This window comes from Heptranchias perlo, chromosome 15 (assembly GCF_035084215.1).
Source record: "Heptranchias perlo isolate sHepPer1 chromosome 15, sHepPer1.hap1, whole genome shotgun sequence".
NCBI lineage: Eukaryota > Metazoa > Chordata > Chondrichthyes > Hexanchiformes > Hexanchidae > Heptranchias > Heptranchias perlo.
The window spans coordinates 30,604,897-30,625,996 of record NC_090339.1 but is presented as its reverse complement, the minus strand read 5'-3'; the positions used below and the strand labels follow the sequence as shown (position 1 = coordinate 30,625,996).

Sequence of the window (21,100 nt, the reverse complement as noted above, 5' to 3'; positions counted from 1 at the left end):
TTGTAACTTCTATGATTCTATTCTATGATTCTATGATATGACACGTTCTAGTCAAACCAGCTATAGAAGGTGATAAGAGCAGTATCTGTCAGTTTTCCTGCTAAGGCTATTTTCCATCTCCCCATGGCGTTACATCAAAATGGGACATGATCCATCACAGGGACAAGCAGAGGGTGAAGAGCCTGGGTATGTAACCACATTAGAATCGATATTCTGAAGGTTGAGCCGTGGAACCCTCTCCACCTCAGAGACTGAGGACATGGCAACGAAACCCAGGATCCAGGAAGAACATTAAGGTCCTACAAATAAAATGGGAAAGTCCAGACAAATGGTGGCCATGATTGGAACGAGAAACAATTAGTTATCAAAAATAATGTAAGGAAATCATCGGACTTGGAGACAGAATCCAGGAACAGGAAATCAGATCCTGAACGACTACAGAACTGAGCCAACATTCAAATCAATGATTTCTACTCTATGGGACAAATGAAAAAGCGAGGACTAGATTAGGAATGTGCTGGAGCCCATTTGGAAGGTGAACAAAGGAAAAGCCAGAAATGCTGACTGAGGATACCAACCTGGGGAAGAGACATTTATCTGCCAGTCCATTCTAACCTACTGAAAGGTTGAGATTTTATTTGAGTTTTGGGAGAGTTGAGATGACCAAGACTTTATGATTGAATTTGAAGATTATCTGCTCATAATTCTACCTGAGATATTAGAAGCCAACACAATTAGGATGAATCTGACACATGTCTGAATCTGTGAACTGTTGCTACTAATATAATTCTGGGCAGAAGAGCTCCAGGAGCAGGTTAAGTTACTTGGGGACAATGCATTTGTAAACCAAATAGAAGATTTAGATAAAACTGATTATACCTTGAATGCTTTGAAATGTAAGGCTTTTACCAATAGTTGTGGCCACAAAGAACAGACCTAGAACTAACCTCAGCAGAATCCTGTTGTTCCTGACCCAGAGCAATTAAAAAAGTCTCTGGGATCAATCTACATTTTGCATATGTGAATGCTCATATGTGAATATTTGGTACATTTAAAATATTCCTAAGAGTAACTAGGTCCAGAAAATCTGGTTTACTTGTGTTTAAGGTTCATTTTGAAATCAAATTGAATGTAATGAATGTGAGATCGTAGAATCGTAGAGCACAGAAGGAGGCCATTCAGCCCATCATGCCTGTGCCAGATCTTTGATCCAATTAGTCCCCCTCACTTCCTCTTTCCCCATTGCCCTGCATGATGGATCATGTCATAGGCTTTCTGAATGTTTATTTATGTTATGTTATTGCAACATGTAGCGTAGAAGATCTCCTCTGTTCAGTATGTGTAGCATATTTCTAAAGAATGTGTTTACAAGCTAGCTAGAAATACTAATTAGAGGAATCTTTCTGGTATCTACACATTTGTGCATTGTTAATATAGTATATAGTAGATGTGTTTTATTGTACATGAAACAGAGATATCCAATGATAGAGAATGAGCCTTACAAAGTGACTTATGGATGGCCAGCAGGCTGGTTTTGGTGAGTGGAATTGCTTTTACTCCTGTGGCTTGCTGTGGCAACAGTGTCGATGCCTGTTGAATCTTTTGTGACTGGGTTGCTGCAGATTGGCACCTATCTCTTTTGATGGGCTATGTAAGGAATGTTATTGGTTGTACAGCTAATATTGAGAGTTCTGGAATAGCCCAGCATCAGGAATGTTGTTTACATAGTTTCCAAATTTGCAGATGATACTAAAATAAGATAGACTTGCATTTTTTTATAATGCCTTTCATGACCTCAGTGTTATAAATTGGATAGCCTGGTGGTGAAGGATAGAATACTAGAGCCTAGTCTTCAGTTGCTTCCAAGCCTTTATTCACACAGCTCAACATTACACACCCTCCTATAAATGGATATAAGAGAGTCTCCCATTGATACCCACCACCTGAATACAATTAACACTAATTGATATAAGTCACATAGATACAATTAACACTCAGTACATCCCAAAGCACTTTACAGCCAATTATGTACTTTTTGCAGTGTAGTCACTGTTGTAATGTAGAAAACGTGGCAGCCAATTTGCACACAGCAAGGTCCCACAAACAGCAATGAGATAAATGTCCAGATAATCTGTTTTAGGTGTTGATTGAGGGATAAATGTTGGCCCTCGAATAGTACCGTGGCATCTTTTACGTCCACCTGAGAGTGCAGATGGGGCCTCGGTTTAACGTCTCATTCGAAAGACGGCACTTCCGACAGTGCAGCATTCCCTCAGTACTGCATTGGAGTGTCAGCCTAGATTATGTGCTCAAGTCTCTGGTGTGGGGCTTGAACCCACAACCTTTTGAGTCAGAGGCGAGAGTGCTATCACTCTGAGGACCTGAGGAAGCTGCAAGGGGATTTGGTGGAATGGGCAAAAAAGTGGCAAATGGAATTCAATCAGTAAATGTGAGATGGTATACTTAAGTAAAAAAAATAAAAATACTAATTATATATTGAATGGGGGAAGGTTAAATGATGTGGAAGAGCAGAGGAATTTGGGGGTTCAGGTTCACAAGACATTAAAAGCATCATTTTAAGTCGATAAGTCCATAAAAAAAACTAATGGAATACTAGGTTTTATGGCAAGAGGTAGAGAATATAAATGTCGAGATGTAAAACTTTAGTGAGACCACAGATGGAGTACTGTGTGCAATTTTGGGCTATACAATATAAGAAGTAATGTTAAAGCAATAGTGTACAATGCAGATCCACTGGGATGCTGCCTGGTATGAGGAAATACAAATATAAAGAAAGACTTGGAAAATTGGGGCTGTTTTCATTCAAATAGAGAAGATTATGGGGTGATTTGATCGAGGTGTTTAAAATTATGAAGAGATGGGGCAGAGTAGATAGAAACAGACTGTTTCCAGTGACTGAGGGGCCTAGAACAAGGCAGAGAGGAGGAATTTTTTTTTACACAGAGGGTTGTGAGGCTGTGCCATGTAATATCGGAGGTAGTGATTGAAACAGAGACCATGTCAACATTCAAGAATAGGTTAGAAGGGTGGTTGAAGGAAAGAAGGATAAACAGATACGGCAACAAGGTGGGCACACAGGACTAGGATTACTGCTTGTGTGGAGGATAAACACTAGCATGGACTGCTTGGGCCAAATAGCCTGTTTCCATGCTGTAAATTCTATGTAGATCTAAGTAATCCCGTAGCACATCTAGCATATCCCTCAAGACAAACACAAGAAACAGACTAGTGAAAAACTTTTGTGGCATCCAATATCTATCAAAAGCTTTCCCTGAATTACTGGTTAGTTAGTGGATGGTCCCTTTAACTTACAATGCTGTTGTTGGTGGTCCCCCTTTAGTGGCACCACAGAAGATAAATGAGGCAATGCTGTTGTCTCTGGAGATGAAAGATCTACCTAAAGAGGTGTATTATCCCTGGTATTTCTAGAGCAGGATATAAGTGGCTGCTTTTAACACTGCCCATCTGTATACGCCAGCAATGTAGTTTCCCATTTGTTGGCTTCCATTAACCTGCTCTATGTATCCAACAACTGTGGACATGGATTCCAGAGTACTGGGAGCCAAGGTAATCACAAGCTACTTTCATATTGCGTGAGACCAGTGCTAGTGTGCTGCTGGCTCCCAACCTGTACCTGTCTTCTGCACCTGGCTGCATCCCCAAAGTAAACTTGCCAGATTCCCTAAGGTAGCCTGCTAGGAAGACCCATTAAAGAACAGGTCGTCCCGACCACTAGCTTTAGTAAATCTGGCAATTTTACTTTTGTGTTGCTGCTGGCTGCGAGGGACCTGTGTGTTGGGAGCTAGTGGCATTTGCACAGCATTTTATAGTATAAATGCAATATTATACAGCAGTGAACAACACTCAGAAAGAAGACAATATAACATCCATTCTCTGAAATCACCTGCCAAATATATCACAAATGACAGACATTTGTGGAGCAAAATTGCATTCTTGATATTAACAACAAACGCAAACTCCATTGCAGCTATTTTAACACAGGAATTAACCCATTGGATTAAAATAATAAGCAGGAATTTCAGACAAACATGTTAATGTGTTTGTTACTAATATCACACAGTGCAATTTCGAACCATGTAGCGTACAAGTACCAAATTAGGACAAATTGCAGATATCATTCCACACCCTATATGTATAGACATTAACATGGGAAAACTGGCAGTATTTCAAACCATGCAATGCAAGTCAGCATTTCGAAAAATAAATAATGATCACAACTGCCCATTTTAAAAAGTAAGTTTAGAATTCTTCAAGTGGTGCAATGTGGAAAATATGTTGAGGTGAGAGTGAAAGAAAAATAAAGTAACTCCACATGGCAGACCTTGCAGCAACTCCACATGGCAGACCTTTGACCATGCCATCTATAGCCACAGTTCATGCTGCTGATTTTCTGTCCTCCACTTTGGCACACCACTCTTAGTCCTGCAGATGTAAGTGTTAGTGAGATAGGTGTGTAGAAATATATCAAAATTAGGTAGTATTGAGCATAGTGAAAGCATAAAATATGAATGCCCTTGTAAAACTGTAAACTGCAGAGCTCCTCAAGCAGCTCCAGTTGTAAAGCCAATGCCCAGTATGGAATTTATCTTTGCAGAAGATTCCTGGGTTGATTCCCAGTCTGCCTGGATTGGCTGATTTCAGATGGTTTGATGATAGAGGTGCTACAATTGGCTTTGGTACCTCTCAGGGAGGAAAAAAAATCAGCCAGAGTTCCTGTTCTTGATCACTATCGGGATTTTTGCTGGAAAGTATGCATGTATTATGTTGGAGGAGGACAAGATTTGACTTTGTTTTGTTGCCTTGTATGGTTGACACTCGCTGTCTAAGTTCATACACAAAGAATGGTCACTTGGGCAAAGTAGTTGGGGTGTGCTGTCAACCGTGGAACAAGAGTTAGTGACTACAGGAGATAAGGGAAGCAAATATGAGAAAAAAAATGAATGATGCATTGAGGGTTGAAATAGAAGGGAATTATACATGTAACAGTCTGGGGAATACTTCAGAGACAGTTGTATTAGTGAAACAAAGAAAGTTGTACAAGACAGCATGGGCCTTCATACGTACCTGATTGAAAGTGGAATCACCGGTGGGAATGATAATCTGGCAGCCCATCAAATAAAATGGGTTATAAAATTAATTTTTGAGGCAACAAACCAAGACTAGAAAACGACATGCGAATGAAAGGTAAAAGAAGCTGATCATTCTACCCCCACCACAAAGTAAAACCACCATGTTTCCTTCCTGACTGAATCTCTGCCCTGAGCAGTAATTACAGTAAATTGGTACTTACCCAGAGAGCATATAAAGAAGGCTAGAGTTGGAAATGGAAAATTTGTGCTTGCATAGTCAGGTATTACCTTCTGATGTTGAGTCCTTTTGATTGAGAAGAAAAGCCAGGTGGAACTTTTTCACCTAAAAGGTAATAGAGTTGTGAAATAAGTTATCTGGGAAGATCACTGAATCAGAAAATATGAACGGGTTCAAGAGGCAAATTGATGCATTTCTGGGACTGAGGAAAATGGTTTGAAGTAGTTTGGGTTGATCATTGAAAAAGGGACAAGAATATTGAGCCTTGTCCTGTTCCTTAAAATTGTTATTAGTTGTCAGCCTTGGCTCAGTGGTAGCACTCTTGCCTCTGGATCAGAAGGTTGTAGGTTCATGCTCCATCCTAGAGAAATTGGAGGTTTGCATCTCATTGGGAATCAACTGGAAATAGCAACGGACTGTCCCTCTGGTCTTCTTTTGTTCCCACTAGTTACATGCAGCCTTGTCCTGTCAGCAGATACAAAATGTACCAATGTTGGAATTTAAAGAGTGCAGACAGTGCCCCCCTCCCCCCTACACACACACACACAAACACGTGTGTCCATAAACATACAGCATGTTTGGCAGTCTGAACTTGCAAGGTTCATGTACAACATTGGAAGAATTCTTCTGTGCCAGTAATAAAATGTGTCCTGCAGCAACATGGGTATGTAAGTACTAAAAGGTTTTCTAAGGGCTTTGCATAATGCTTTAGTGAAGCAGCACCAGGGTGAGAATGGACTCATAGCACAATTAAGCAAAGTATGTGTACTTTCAGTTTGACAATCCTAATGATTACAGAAAATTTATTTTTTGTCCACCCAGACCTTTTGAGCTGTGTTCTTGGTTGAAGGATACCCATCAGCTCCAAAGAGGGCAACTCTCCTTTGAAGCATTTCCTAGAGTAACACTTTCAGAGCGGCATCTTCGAAGGGGGCAGATCTGCTCCTCTCATTCCTGCTGCTGTAATGAGGTTCTATCAGGAAATCTTTAAATTTGAAAGTGTGCAGCTTAGCTTTAATTGCAAGTAGCAGCCCCTTAAGAGCTTTGTGAGTCCATGGGCTCCTGTAAAAGCTGATATTGGAAGAGTTCCTTTTCATGTGGCCTCTTTTTTGTCTGTTCCTGTCATGTTGATTAAATAAGTAAGATGGATGGATGAATGGATATATATATATAGTTGCCCTTCACAGAAGGTTAGTGGGTAACCCTGCATTAAACTTTGGTCTGCTGCATGTCTTTGAATGTCCCACCAAAATACAATATGATGTTCCCAAAGTGTCATTAAGGTAATTTATGCTGTCTTTCCTGCTGGAATTAATGCACTGCCTGAGGTGGCTGGGATTACAGTGAATAGGTTGTGTCACTTTTCATGTCCTAAAATCTTTGCTTCTCTTTCTTTCCTATTTTAAATATGTATGGTTATACTTTCCCGCTACTATTTATATATTTTTACATCTTCCCCTGTATCACACATCATTCCCCAGCCCAGATCGGATATGCAGGTGGCCTATTCCTAAACTCTGCCTGTGATACCCATCAGCTAGACACAGGAAGATACATAAAAGCATTACAGGCAGGTTTTCTTCTCAATTTTCCCAGCCTACTTCCGCTCTGTAGTGAATCTGACCGCCCCACTGAGATGAGAAGCCCATCATCTGAGTAATTGCAGGTGCAAAGCTATATTGTAGCGTACCATTGCACAGCCTGTTGGCATCAATGTACTGTGCCTCCAGAACAATTGTAATCATATTTCAAAGAAACTTCTTGTTTCTTAGTGAATACAATTTAATGCCAAACCGACTAATCATTTGACAGAACTGGGACTGAAATAAATCAGGTTTACAAGTGAGTTAAGTCACACCTAGAAACGCACTAAATATTCAGATGCATAATTTACAGGCATGCTGACTTACACAAGAGCACACCTGCCCAATATGCTGTGCCTGGACATGAAGTAGTCTCTTGAACAGAAACAAGACAGAAACACAAACACACAAAGAATATAATACATAAAAACGCATAAGAAAATGACAGACATAGAGATGACCTGCAGGGAGAGAAGGAGAGAATTTCAAAGGGTAATTCATGGTTCTTTTGCACAATTCCTCGTAGCCGGTGACACAGTGACTTTGGCAGAGGCCTGAGGAAATGTTGGCAGCCTGTCCTTCCAGCCAGGATTTCATTTGGAAACCTGGGAAAGGGATAAGGAGAAAATATATCATTTTTACTTATAAGATTTTTTTTCTTAAAGATATAAGTTGGTTTCCTGGTCCATGCTGAGTTAACTGGTCTCAGATGGGCTTCAGTTGGGGTGCTACAATTAGGCTCAGCATCCTAGACTAGAGAGGGAAAAATCACCAGGATACCCCTGCTCCTGGTTCAACTTCAGTGATCCCTGCTGGAAAGTGCATGTGTGTGTGTGTGTGTGTGTGTATGTGTGGACGCCAGGTGAGAATGTAATTGGCACGGCTGTGAAATCTTTTACTTTCAAACAGCCTGCTGGCATGTCGAGACTTACATATGAAGAATGGCCACTTGGGCATTGTACTTGAGGATGACCTGTACCCATGGAGCCGCATCTCAGTAAGGACTTGACAACAAAAAAGAAGGAAAACTCCCCAATGTTTTCAAATAATCCTTTTTATTGAAGATAATTCAAATAAAATGTAATATCACTTCTTGGATCCTGCAAAACCATTTACATTTCAACTAAAAATGAAATGGTATCTATACTGATAGTTCACCCTTTGTCCTGCACTTTCACTTTCTTGGGTTCTGGTACATGTGCCATGCTATAATCTTCTGATGTGGAGATGCCGGTGATGGACTGGGGTTGACAATTGTAAACAATTTTACAACACCAAGTTATAGTCCAGCAATTTTATTTTAAATTCACAAGCTTTCGGAGGCTTCCTCCTTCCTCAGGTAAATGAGGAAGGAGGAAGCCTCCGAAAGCTTGTGAATTTAAAATAAAATTGCTGGACTATAACTTGGTGTTGTAAAATTGTTTACAATAATCTTCTGAGTCACTGCTGTATACAAGAATCAGTAGCTTACCTTGTGCCAGGTAGTTCTTAAATCTAGCTGGATACTTGGGTCATATTGGCACTGTCCCTTTGACTCATCTTTATACTATAACTAGCTGATTACACATGGTGTTGTACAAGGGTAGTCAAGACCAGTTTGAATTTTTCAGGTTAAGTAGGAATAGAGGATAATGGAACTGATATGGGGGAGGGGAAAGCAGGAGGTGGAGAAGGAGGAGGCAAATAGGAAGGGGAGTGGAAGAGGAAAAGGAGGCAAAGAGAGGGAGGTGGGGAAGCAAAGTGGACAGGGAGAGGAGAGGGGAGGCAGGGAGAGGTAAGGGAGTGGATGTGGTGGGGTGTGGGAGAAGGAGGAGGGTGGGGAAGAAGCGTAAGGAAGGAAGTGAGAGAGCGGGAGAAGGAGGAAATGGAGGCAGAAGGGAAAGGATGGGAGAGGGGAAGGCAAAAGGGCGGGGGAGGAGAGAGGGGAAGGATGAGGAGAGGCAGGAGGAGAAAAGGGAGATGGAGAGGTGAAGGGCATAGGAGAGATGGGGAGGGGAATGGGAGAGAAGAGAAGAGGGGAGGGGTAATGGAAAAGGGTAGGGGAGTCACTGGGGAGAGACGGCATCTGTGCCTTGGAAATCCTCTCAGTACAAGGGAAGGGGAGGGAGTTCCAATGATCAGAAAATTCAGCCAATGGGAGGGGGGGAGAGAAATGCAGCCAGTGAGAGGGGGAAATTGATACTTTGGGTGGGAAATACTGTCAGAGGGTTAATAAAGTGGTTGGGGTAGCCTCTGAGCAGGAACTGCCGCCACTGGGGGGTTGGGAGGAAAGGGATTGGCAGCCAGCGGCTGGATTGGAATTCCATTTGTAACTCAGAGATATGTATGTTAACACATTACATGTGGGAGTTTTGTTACTAAGTAATACTCCAACAGAGTGCATTAAGCTGCAGTCAAGTCCAGAGAAATTTCTATCTCCATAGGCCAAACATTTTTGTAACTTTTCACCTCTACGCTGTGACATGAAAAAAATTAATAGTTCAACAATAAAGATACTCCAAACATCAAATTGCTGAATTAGTAACCCTAAATTACTAAAGTAAATATTAAATACTAAAATATTAAATACTAAACATGTGTTTACCCAATCATTCATTTTCCCTTATATTCTCTCTATATCTCCATATTCTGTCTCAGCCCTTTTCAATTTTAACTTTAATTTGTATTCCTGACCAATATAATCTGTTCTACATATTTTAACATTTCTCTTATTTTTTAAAAGTTTTAAATGATTTGTTTAGCTTCTCCAATAGTCTGATGGGGCAGGCTTTGTCTGCTGCAATGCTAAGCCTTACAGAGCAGAAGGTTGCCTGCATGATTCCCAGTTACTGACTTAGGTGATATCATCTGGAGCAGAGGTTGTGCTTTTACAATTGGCGTCAATGCCCCTGAGCTAAGGTGATGAAAATACAACAGTGGTTTCCACTCCTGATCATTATCAAGGAACCCCTGTTCGAAAGTGAGTGTGTGTGGACATTGGGTAAGAAAGGATTGAGCTCAGCTGTGAGAGTTTCTGCAATAAAATAGCCTGTCAACACTCACTGTCCAGGCTCACACAGGAAGTATGGCTACTTTGGCAAGGTATTGAAAGCCTGCCGGCAGGGCTTAAAGTGAGCCAGAATGATCTAGTTAGGTATTAGGCTCTTAAACTATCTTGCCTCGTTCAGTTCTTCTTGTTATGGCAAGGCACATGAATTTGCCCTTTTCTCCCCATTGGTCATCAATGTTCATGTGATACTTGGTAAAAGACACAAGTATGCCTTTTCTTATAAAATCTATAAGGAGACCCCAGTGTCATCAAACAAAAAACCTAACGAAATTGCCTCCTTTTTAGAGGGGCACAATTAATAAAGAACTAAGTCATAAAAACAAGAGAAACTTATAAACTTAAATAATAATATTGTTGCTAGTATGCACTATGCACTCCAGTCCCTGCAGTGCCCACTGGTCACAGAAGGCCTCAAGCGTACTGGCGGACACCATGTGCACCTTCTCCAGGGCCAACCGGACACAGACAAGACCGTGGAAGAGAGGCAGGCAGCCAGAGCGACCACCCCCACGGGCCAGGTCCAATCTGGACCCATAGATAGCTACGACACAACACAAGTATGTGATCTGAGCATTTGAGTCTTTTAGTGTTTCCCTTACTGCTATCTGCAGTCCAGCATGTGCCTGCCAAGATCCTGCTTCAGCCTGATACTGCTGCCGAATCCTGTTACCTGTTATCATTGCTGACTTCATTCAGCTTGAGCATAAGTGGGTATTTTTTTTTAAGACATGAGTAATCTGTGAGGCAGAGACAACGAGCAATACCAACTGGGGCACAGTTTGTGTCTTTTATAATATTCCAGAATCAGACTGCACCTGTGAAGTGGGGAAGGACAAAATATAAAATATAAAAAATAAAAGAAATTCCACATCTTTGTATTACAAAATGAATCCACCAAAGTTCAAATTTTGACTTCCAGCAATAATGTCATTGCTGAATTTTACCTAAAGCTCATAATCTTCAAATTGTGAACTGTAGAAAACTGTAGGGCTAAAATAAATGACTTAGATAACAACAGATTGTATAACTAACAGAATGGGCATAGTCAATAATAAATGGGAGGAAAGCCAAACGGAAAGAAATGAAGAGAAGATTTGCGTTGAACAGTTAGCGAAGAAAAGTTGCAACTAAAGTTTTTTGTTAACAAACTTTATTGTAAATTCTCTGCACTAAATCTGAGGGATTGGTAAGCCTGTTTTGTCAACAATGAGAAAATTCACTCAAGTTTCCCCTTTGGCTTTAGAAAAAAACATGACAGTCTCCTTATTTATATAAAAAGAATCCCACATTGAAATATGACATTATTAAGGGTTACAAAGTGGCAGTCAAAGGTTGCATAGGTCCAGGGGGGTGACATAGTCCATTTTCACCACTGGCTGCCAGCACCTTGGAACTGAATCAGTACCTTTAGGGAAATAGTGTAGAGAATGTATGAAATAATTAAAATTACAAAATGCAGATTTGCAATAATTGCATAGGTTTAGAACCAAAATAAACACGCCACCCTAAAAGTAGGACATCAGGAAAAAAGAGCAGAAGTGGAGACCCGTAGCCCAATGAATGCAACTCTCCCCATTTTGCTTTGGCAGTGTACCTCTGATCTCCGTGGGATCACTGGACAGTCAATACGGTGGAGGCCAATATTTTGCATTGTACGCCGACTTGACCTTTTTACAAGTCAGGTCCTGCGCACCATCTGAGCTGCAGGCTTCGGCTCCTTCACACGAGAGGGTGCTGTTGAGGGAGGGAGTACTGCACGCATACAACCAATGACACAATATTAATGTAAACCTGCCGTGAGTGACAAGCAGAAAGTGGCGTTGGTGCAGATGTGATTATTACAAGTAGCTTTTTTATCAGAGACTTAAAAGAATTTGAAACAAAGCTGTGGAACATGTTTGTAAAACACTTACTGCTACATCTTTAACTGTTGGAATTTTACTGTACATTTAATCCTGGTGCAGAACATTACTCCTAATGATACTATTTTACATTGTCCACATATTTAATAAACACAGCTTTGCGAAGGGAGGACCGGGTGGCGCAATATGTTAGATACCAGTCTTTCACCTCTGGGAGCTAGGTTCAAATCAGACAGACTGATGAATCAGAATTTAACAGTAGATTTCCGCATTGACAGCACCCACAACCAGGGGTTACCAACTCTGGTTGGCCGTATTCCGGGAGGTTGCATCTCGTGACTTCCAGCAGCGGGTGATCAGTCATTTACGTGTAGTTATTACTTCAGTGCCGGTTAGAAAAAGGAGTGATTTGACTGTTCGATTTTTCTTTTACTCTTTTCTCATTGGTGATTATCAACCAATGCTGATTTTCACCATCCCGGCAGTTTATAAGGTATATCTCCACCTATGCCCGGCTGCTGCTCTGCACATTCAACGAGAGCCTGTCACCTGAGCTCGCGATCTCATGTCTATGGAGGGTGCAGAGTTTCACTCTGGGGCACAGCGGCAAAGAAAAGTCCCTGCTCGGAAAGCAGCTCCGTACAGCGTGTAAACTTTGCTTTGCGCACGTATGCAGAATACTGCTTGCCAGGGGGTGGGTGGTGCCTGTGCAATAAAGACCTGTCAGGCCAGTGATCAGCGTGAACTTCAATAACAGAGCTCAGTATTAATGTTAATTCAATCCTTGACTTGGCTAGACCAACAAGTATAACTAATTTGCAGAGTGGAGATGAAGGAAAAAGGAAATCTTAAAAAGATTCCCAGCCCTTCAGATGAGTCACAAGCCACAGTAACGTTGCAGCTAGTGATACTAGGGTTGCCAACGCTCCCGGATTGTCCTGGCGTCTTCAGGATTTGAAGATTATTTTCCCTGACACTGCTATGAGCAACCTGGGAGATTTTCCGACAACCGCCCGCTGTGCTCCAGCAGAGGTCAGTTAAAATAATTGTATTGACCTGTATGGAGCAATGTTACTGCATGTTTACCACCGATCATGGCAGGTCACCACAACAGTAAAGTAATGTTTAATCTTTCAAGCACCATGAATGATCTGATCCCATATTAGTCTTCAGAGTCTGGCCTTTTAATTGGCTGAGAAATTGGCCTTTAAAGTACTTTTCAGCGCAATGAAAACCTTTAACCCCCCCTCCCCCTCAGATGGACGGTTGGAGCAGAAAGCCAGAATAATAAAGCTCACTGAAAGCTTTAAAATTTTAAATATAGATTTGAATAGGAAGAATTGAGTATATTAGTTTAAAAAAAGTAAAATTAAACCTAAAATTTTAAATAAATAGTAGTAGGCAAGAATTGTGTTTAATTTTAGTAGCTTAGCCTTAATGGGGCCAAAAATCCACAGAGCTTCTGGTGTGCTCCTGCTATAATTCTGGTAGAAGTGCCGCAAATAAGGCCATGGCCCAGATAGACAGGTCTCGGCCGTCCCTAGCAATATTCAATGGGCCTTATTAAGGGTGGATTATCCACCCACTCCAAACAAGGAAACCAGCCGGGCCAGGACTTACCTGGCGTACTGGTCTGCTGAACAGTGAACAAATCAGATGTAAATAAAAGTTTTAAAATTATATTTCTGCCCTACCTCTATTTCCTTGTTCTTCCCTACGCTTCCTTCTATATTCTCTCCTACATTTTCTATTTTAACTTTCATTTTATATTTTTATTACTTATTTTAATAAACGTTCTTGCTCTTTGGTACCTTCATTGTTCCTTCATCTATTCTGGACTGGAGCTGGGACCCATGTTAACTGTCAATCTGTGGGTTTACACATTAATTAACATTTCGATTTTGAATATCTCAAAATTAACCATTGAAAGGCAGATTTAGGAATGATGTCAGGAAGTTCTCTTCACCTAAAGTGGATTTCCAGGTAAGGTAGGGGAGGCAAAAACTCAGGAATCATTTAAGACACTGCTAGATTCTGTGGCGAAGGACTGTGGGTTCTTTCTAATTGGATGAGCTTGCATAGGCTAAATACCCTTCCTCAGCCATATCTATCTTATGAAAAGTTCTAAAAGCTGGTTTGGTTGGCCACAGAGAGGTAGAACATTGAAGTTTTATTTTTTCACATCCAAGATTAGGTCAAAGTTATGACTTTTTTTTCAATCCAACCTAGTGGGCTCTATGCATCTGATGAGATAACATATCAGCTGCTCAGAGTATTTGCAAGCTTGAAATCGCATTAGCAACCTCCATGAGGTGTACTTTAGAGCGGAGTGTCTCAGCTGCTCAATCTTGCAAGAATAGCCATTAGACGATACCAAGGAGCTAAGACTGGAAGCATCCCTCAAGTGTGCAGAGGAACATGGCTGATTATGAAGCAATGCAATCAGAACATTGACTATAGAGCAAATCTACTTGACTAACTTTCCTGATGCAAGGATGTTCTGCCATTGAACAGCTGTTACAATGCATGCTGTGTGCCCCGAGTCCTTGGGGTGCCTATATCTCCTATTGGCTCTAAATGTGGAATATAGCTCAGGCAAACTCCTGATGCCTGTCACTAAAGTATCTCTTCACATATTTGAAGTGATTCCTTACCTTTTATGAGATAGCCTTGCAGGGATTTCTGAAATTGAGATAGGATTCTGTTTGCATTTTCTCCTGGCTGCTATGCCTCCCAGCTTTTTTTCTCTAATGTCAGCAAATTGAATCCCCTCAATTCCCGCTAAACCTTGGGATTAATATTCCACATCCTCTTACAAGTTGATGGATTTTTCATTTGAAGTTTCAGCAACTGTTTGTGATTTAGATGAACCATCCCTGTGACTGAAGATGTGACTGTTTGAATTACAGCTTTGTAAAGTGCTCATTCGGCAGTTTTCTTCTCCTGAAGGGGCTGAATTTTGCTGCGGTACGGTTCCACAGGTATTGAGCACCTTCTGGTACCGTGCCTGAATAGCCATCCTTAATATGTGAGCTAAGGTAGACTATTTGACTGTGCAATGTATTGCATCAGAGCCAATCCTATTTTCACCCATTGTTACACACATGCAATTTCCGGCAGGGATCACTAGGTAGCAGTCAGGATTGGAAACCATGATTGATTTTTCATCTTTATAGTCCAATGGGCTGAGGTCAGTTCTAGCATGGCAATTGCTGCTCTGGCTAAGATCAGTTGACGCAGCACAGACTGAGAATCAAATATGGCTCAGTACCTCACTAATACCACACAGTGCATTTCTCCACTAAGGCAGCAGAGAAGGATATTTTTTAAAGACTTTTATATTTTGGGGCCTTAGCACACAATTGCATAATTTACCTACAAATTTGCCACAGTGCATAGTTAAAAGAAAACTGGCCTCATTACTTCGTTTTTATTTGAGTATTTTTTGTTAAGAGGCTATTGTCCTACTATTTTACTGGTGTAAAGAAATTAAAAATGATTAGCAACACATTTTTGAAAGGTTTAATTTATTTTTAATCTCCCAGTTTTGAGTGGACAAAATCTCTCTGATTTCTGTTCAGCGGAATCTCCAGGCCATGCATCAATCAGGGCCGAGAAGACAACTGTTCCCAGAGCTCCTTCAGTGCCTCTCGTAAGTCACTTGTAAGGAACTATGCACAAGGCGACACAGCTGGGGTAGCTCCTGGTCTTTTCCAGGAAATTCTACCCAGTCTGCCTCCTGATAGGCCCAACTGAACTTGTGCCTGTTGCTCCTTGTATTTTTACTTTTGAGGAATTAAAAAAGGCTGACTGTTTGGGGGCTTGTGGAAAGGGTTAAATATTGAACAAATGTTTTCATTAAGTGGAACTGTACCATGAAAAGACCTGGTTCTATTTTGAACCTTTGACCTGGGAGGGATATAAAGTATAGGAGGCTTGCTGTGAAATTCCTGCTTATTCACTTCTTACATCTTGTGGTGAAATAATACAGGTTATAGAATTGTCCTCTCATTCCCAAATAAGGCTGTTCATAAAGTAACTTGCCAACCCTGGCAATTCTGTGAGACTCTATATTTATATTCCCCCCCCCCCCCTATTTGTGATTACTTTTACTTTTAGCATAGTATTTCTTTCTAAACAACTATTTCCATCTGTTAATGTTGGCATAAAGCCACATTTTCTGCTGGTTAAATCAAGGGAATTGCCAAGGCAGGAACTGGTGGGTAATCTGCCTGGTGCAGACCCCAATATTTAAATGCGGAGCATGCTGCAAGTGTGTTGAAATGGAATGTATGACCTCAGCTTGTCACTGGAGATCCCTCCATGTACTCACTCCTTCCATAGAATACCTCATTGTTCCTAAGCCTTGAGCAGTTCGGAACAAAAGTCCACTCAGTTTGGAAAATCTAGTGCTGCCACTGATCAAACAACATCTGCAATAAATGCTTTTCTGTAAACTTTCAATGCTCACTACAGTACTACAAAGTAGGAATTTTGCAGGAAAAACAATCAGACAATCAGCTTTCTCAGTGACAGTAGTGCCTTAACAAAGTACAACAGTGGCACTGCTAAATGTGCACGTGTTTGTATGTGGAAGTGCACGTGCAAGTATGCATGTGTATGTCTGTGTGTACATGTGCATGAGTGCGCTTGTGTGTGAAGGGCAAAGGATAGAGAAGGTCTCGCCAACTCTTTCTCCTTCCTCTCCATGAATTAATATTTTAAGACCCAGATATGTTGAAAGTAACCCAGTCTGCTGAGTTAGTTGATCTCACCCAGGGTGACAGTTGAGGTGCTATAATTGGCCTAAATATTTGTGGGCTAGGAAGGGAAAAAATCTAGCCAAGGTTTCCACTCCTGATTGCTATCCAGTGATCCATGCTAAAAATTGCATATATGTGAATGTTCTCAGGACAAGATCAGGCTAGGCTGCGATGCCCTCCACAGTTGAATAATCTGTTGCTACTCATTCATTAAGAGTGGTCAGTGCCCAGTAACTATACATCTGCAAGTGTCAATACCTTCATAACTGGAGAGTGAAAACTGGACTAACAAAAATTGAAGGGATAAAAAAATACAAAGAAAAAATTTGGAGCAAACTAAGATTTTTGTCTCTTGCTCATTTTTGTTACCCCTGTCATCTAGAGTTAGCTCTGAACTAACACAATGGGGTGGAATTCCTGCCTTCACTAATTTTAGTGAAAAATTAGAAGTGGTGTTGTGTCAGTGGATCCTATGGATTATTTGTCTATGCTCTTGAGAGTTGCTACGCCTCCAAAAGTGGCTTAGCAAACAAAGGTGAAAAGTGAGAAAAAAAGCCAAGTTATATTTGTTAAGGTCTGCATATGCGTACAACTCAGGAGGGGCACTCAGCATGCTCAACCTCCTCATGGCAGCCTCAGGCCTCCCATCAAGCCCACTGTCAGCCCTTTATCACGAGTGCTTGTTGACTCATTCTTTGCTTCCTCCTCAACATCATTATAATCTATTTTCCTTTGATCCCTTTATCCACTCCAACTACCACATATCTTGAGCCTCCCTTGACTAAAGTCCTCAAACATGTTGTTAGCAAGCCCCACTCCAGAGATTTAAGCATATAATCTGGGCTGACACTTCAGTGCAGTGCTGAGGGAGTGCTACACTTCAGAGGTACTGGCTTTCAGATGAGATGTTAATGCCCTCACAGGTAAAAGATCCCATAGCAATATTCAAAGAAGAGCAGTGGAGTTCTTCTAATGTCCTGGCCAACACTATCCGCCAACCAATACCCGAAACAAATGATCTGGTTATTTATTTTATTGCTTTTTGTGGGCACTTGCTGTGCATAAAATTGCCTGCTGCATTTCCTACATTACAACAGTGACTACATTTTAAAAAGTACTTCATTGGCTGTAAAGTGATTTGGGACATCCTGAGGCCATGAAAGGTGCTATATAAATGCAAGTTCTTTCTTTCTTGTCGACGTCACCAAGGACATCCTTTGTGAATGTGACTGGGGCACACCGTCACTCCTTGTCACTCTTGACCTCTCTGCAGCATTTGACAAATTAAACCATTCCTTCTACACCATTTCTCTTCTGTGGTCCACCTCTGTGTCACTGCTCTAGCTCGGTTCCATTCCTACTTGTCTTAGCGCAGCCGACACTTTTCCCGTAATGACCAATTGACTTGTACTGCTTTATCACTAAATCCTCTGCTGCAGGTGGTTCATGTTAACCTTTAAACTGTTCCTTTATCTCAACTTGTTACTGCACCTCTTCTGTAAGCAGATGTATGCTCCTTGTTTGCAGTATTGTGCAGTGTGCAAGATACTACAATTATTCTGCCATTTAATTCTGGTTCATACTGTAAGGCATTTTAGAGTGGTCAAGAACACATATGTATACTGTATTGCATTTCTGCCTTGCAAACTTACTTCATTGTAGGCACTTTCTTGAGGGGCATGGAGGTGCTACTGTTAATAAAAGGGGAGGGTGTTGCCTACAGGTACACAAAATGGTGATATGAATGCAATCAGGAGTACCTTGTACTGTGGGCATGCTATTCAGCTGCTGCTCCCTCCTGTTGCTGAACTGTATATATACTGATGCATGATGAAATAGACCTTTTATCTCTATGATGCAGCAGTGAAATACATTCGGGGTGACCCTTCTTCATGTCCCAAGCTGGCATCTGGATGGCCAAGTGGTGTAGAGATTTTGTGCGGCAGTCACTTTTGCATTTACTAGTAGTGCTGACTGAATGTTGCTCTTTGGCTGAAAGTCTAATTCCAGAAGATGGCACAGGTCATTAATTGTGTTCCTGGTGTGGCTCAATCTCTGCACCTACTGTTCCTTGTTCAACTCCAAATAGTTGCCATGTCTACAGTCTTCACGCTGCATTGGGTACTACTGAGTCCTGATAGTTTTCTTCAGATGTCCTCAAAACCCTTGAGCTGTCCTCTCCCGATGGTTCTGTTTCTCCTCGTTCAACATATCCAGAAATGACAAACTTGATGCTGCAACCATGCTGTGGTGTTCACTAAAAGATGCCTCTAACTATTTCTGTATGATACCGCTTGCTTGGTCATCCCTCAAACTCTGCCAGCTTCCTCATTTTATACCTGCTTCAATTAGGGAAAACATGATATGTGAATGAAGTAAATCCTGAGAAAATTTGCATGTTTCCCATTAATTGCTCAATATTAATGTCACAATAAGCAAAACCATCTCTTTAATTACTGGGCTGTGCATTAACATGGGCAGCAATTATTAATGCACATAAATAACGGCATCTGCCTTGAGTTAGATTTGCCCTAGCACGTTTAGGTTTCTAATTTTTTTGCGTGGCAAGTTGCTGAAAGTGCGAGCTGATAACATCGCAACGAGGGACCTGAGCGAACAGGGCAAACAACTGTGTATATCCTTAACCAATCAGATTGAAGGATTGTGAAATAAACAGCGCAAGGACTGAGAAGGAAGTATAAATTAGAATGGGTGAATTCAATGTCAAATCAGGTTCAGAAAGAGAAATAAAGAGGGAAAGAAAGACTGGATTGAGAGAGAGAAAAAAGAGACAGAAAGGAAAAGAAAAAAAAATTAAATTTTCATATTTAAAAATCTCCAACAACAATTAATACCTGAAGGAATGTGACTCCACAGTTGTAATAGTTAATTTTCAGTGCCAGAGAGGTTGATTGGCAGTAATTAATACTTATCACATCATTAAAAGTGTACTTAGACTTGAAATGACAAGACATAATTTTCTGTGGCGCAAATACAGCAACTTCACCCCATTCAATGTATTTCAATGCTGAGGCAGACAGCGAGGTGCCGTTTTCATGAAGCTGATGGTGGAGCGGTACAACTCAGGCACCAACTTTTGGATATCCCCGTTTAACTGCGCATCTGCCCCTTGCCTGAAGTTGTTGTACCATTGGCGCATAAATAACGGTGAGCACTATTAGCCCATTGTTACAGAAATGCTAAAACAGCCTTCAAAGAATAAAAACAGTAATGACATGAATGAAACATGTGTGTAAGCCACAACTCTGTAAACTACACCCCGTTTTACATGTTAGATAAAGCCCAGTGGATGTAGGTTGCTCCCATCCAGCTAAAAGGCATAAAAATAAATGCCAAATTAAAAGGGAGCCTCAGCTTCTGTCATGTTTATCACTCTCCAATGAAAGACAATGTAATGAATAGGCAATACACATAACTTAGAGGAATAGGCAACATACTGTCCGTACCAGATTATAACAGCCATAGCAGTTACCATAGTAATGGCAACTGCATAACGTTATCCAGAGTGCTGAACTAGGGCAATTCAAAAGCATGAACAGTAGTAGCCACAGTAGCCAAATGTAGCACCCTGTTGATTACACAGAGTTGTCACTGAGATTTCAGACAAGTGTAATGGTGGGCGTGTGAAATTCTCATACTGTGCCCACTTGAATTCTACACCCAGCAGTATAATTATAGGTTTTGCACTTCCAAACTTGTGTTGTGTTTGGAGAGAAGATTTTGAGCTATATAATACTAGGGTGAAGTACTGGTGGCTACGGGTCTGTCACTGGTAGTGGTTGTGGTGGAAGCAGTTTGAGGTGATGAGCTAAGAGTATTGCACAACATTAAAGTGTATTGCCTTCACTGCAATTTTCTCTGTTGTGTATTGGTTTCAATGTGGAAAATGTGCAAGTGATAATGCTCTCCAGTAATCGGCCTAAAACTGCATATCTGAACAGACTTTGGCCACTCCAACAATTCTTAAATATTCAGGTGCAAACCTACTTTAAGCACTCACTGGTCTTGTACCTTAATATCCCACAATAGCTATAGAGATCAACCCATTAGTCAACATCTAAATACCACCACACAATCTGTCACAAGTTCCTCCTTTAGAACTTCAAGCGTTTCTTTTTATGACTGCCACCTGTCAATCAAACTAGTTGCTGCACCTGGGTTTCGTCCTGTTGGACCCGTGCCTCATAAATTCAATAATTTCACTGGGTATCTACATTGATGCCCATTTTCACTTTTCCCAAGCTGCTTACTTACCAGTATTTCGAACAGACTGTAAATACAGCTGTGCAGTGTGGAAATCAGAATGCTCAGTCAATGGTTCATTGGAACATTCAAAAATCTCAGTTTTCTGACTGAGTTCACCATCCTTCTTCATAGCTTTAGCATGAGTCCAACAAGAGGAAACCCAGGTGCAGCAACTGGTTTGATTGACAGGTGGCCATCATAAAAATAAATGCATGAAGTTCTAAAGGA

At 41.1% G+C, this 21,100-nt stretch overlaps 1 long non-coding RNA gene across 2 annotated transcripts in view; it reads left to right on the top strand.

Moving 5' to 3' along the window:
- Positions 1-21,100, top strand: part of LOC137332715 (uncharacterized) — a 75,589-nt gene that overhangs the window by 27,715 nt on the left and 26,774 nt on the right. The window contains exon 1 of one of the 2 annotated variants that reach the window (XR_010965723.1): positions 12,657-12,875. The exons of the other annotated variant lie outside the window; for it this stretch is intronic. This is a non-coding gene — a long non-coding RNA (uncharacterized lncRNA). Of the gene's footprint in view, positions 1-12,656; positions 12,876-21,100 lie in introns of those variants that run through there. 2 annotated transcript variants of the gene reach the window in all.